This window comes from Chrysochloris asiatica, unplaced genomic scaffold, assembly GCF_000296735.1.
Source record: "Chrysochloris asiatica unplaced genomic scaffold, ChrAsi1.0 scaffold00286, whole genome shotgun sequence".
Lineage (NCBI taxonomy): Eukaryota > Metazoa > Chordata > Mammalia > Afrosoricida > Chrysochloridae > Chrysochloris > Chrysochloris asiatica.
The window spans coordinates 3312661-3314219 of record NW_006408804.1 but is presented as its reverse complement, the minus strand read 5'-3'; the positions used below and the strand labels follow the sequence as shown (position 1 = coordinate 3314219).

Genomic DNA, 1559 nt, shown 5'->3' with positions numbered 1-1559 from the left:
CCGTCGAGTCGGTTCCGACCCATAGCGACCCTGTACAGAGTTTCCGAGGGTGTAAATCCTTACGGGAGTAGAAAGCCTCATCCACCATGTGTAGGACTCGTATAGTTCACCTGCTAATCTGGACTCAGTGGGAAGGCAAGCTCTTGGCCTCTGAAGACCTAGACCCCAGAGATGGAGCTGCTATTGGTTACAAAGAGGATGGCACTGGCAAAGGCATTCTTCCTCAGCTTGTCCAATCACTGGAACATTCCGGTGATGAGGTTGCAGCTCATGAAGGTCTGGGTGAGCTCCTCGGGCAAGCGGTACTCAGAATACCACAAAGACCAGCCATCCTTGGTGCTCCCAGAAATACGATAGTGCCACAGAGACTGTATCCCCGTTGGAGTACTTGCGCTTAAATTCGTCCAACACAAAGGTACTCATGGGCAGGTGAGCAAAGGTGTCCTTGGCCTTTGGTTCAGCAGCAAGTGCCTGCTCACATCCGTCCAGCTCCTCTTCAGGGGCAGCAGCCGCGGCCTTCTTCTCTTCTTTCCGCTCAGCCTGGGCCTTCTGCTTCTCCTCCTGCTGACCTTTCTCTTTCCGTGGGGTGTCCTTCTTACGCTGCCTCTCGCCAAACTTCTTAGCATCCAACTGAGCCATCTTCTCACAGAGCTTCACCTCTCCCAAGACAGCCTGGGACTGGGGCTGGTTAATGCAGGTGAGGAACCAGCAGTTGATACTGGGAAAGGCCTGACGAAAAGAAGGCGCTAGAACCTGTTTGTAGAGCCACAACAGGATACAGACAACTGTGATGTCAGCCAGGGTCACACGTTCGCCCATCAGGAAAGTCCTCGTGTTCAAGTGAGCATCTAGCAGTCCCAGAATTCGTCTCACCTCCTCCTTGGCATTCTCTGTGGCCTGCTTGTTGTGATGCATGATGCCCAAGGTGGGGAATACTCAGACCCTGACTGGGTGGCCTATGTCGTTGACAGCAAAGCTCACCCACTGCACCACCTGAGCTGCTGCCTCTGGAGTACTTTCCCGCAGCTCCTCATTGCTCACCTAGTACGCAATGGCATTGCTTTCAAAGACGCAGAATCCATCATCACTCTCAAACACTGGAAAGATGCCAGCAGGAAATTGGCGGAGAAATTCAAGGGTGCGGTTGGTTTGGCCAAAGTGGAAGTGGGGTGGTGCAGAGAGCATGCGGACCTGAGCCCCGCTGTACTGAGCAGCGATGAGGGCCTTGAAGGCTCTCCAGTTTTCAGGACATGTGTACAGGTCCCGGCGCCATGGTGATTCCGCAGAGAAAGGTATTTCTTTAGTTATTTTTAAAAAGGCCCTTCCCCAGCTCCCACCCACCCTGAGACAGAGGGGGAACCCCCCTGGTCTTAAGGCCTGAGCTGTGGCTTTGGATGCATGCTGCAGACAGACAAAGGGGGCACCATGGTGAGAAAGGCCCAAGCTGGCCTATGTAGAAGAGGGAAAGGGAAAGGAAAAAGTCAAGCGTCCAAGGAAAAATACAAACTCAAAACAAAACCAAACCCCTACCACACACCACAACAATATTCCATACCCTG

The 1559-nt window shown here is 53.0% G+C and overlaps 1 pseudogene; it reads right to left on the bottom strand.

Annotated features, from left to right (window-relative positions):
- Positions 1-77: 77 nt before the first annotated feature.
- Positions 78-1559, bottom strand: part of LOC102842825 — a 17016-nt pseudogene continuing 15534 nt past the window's right edge.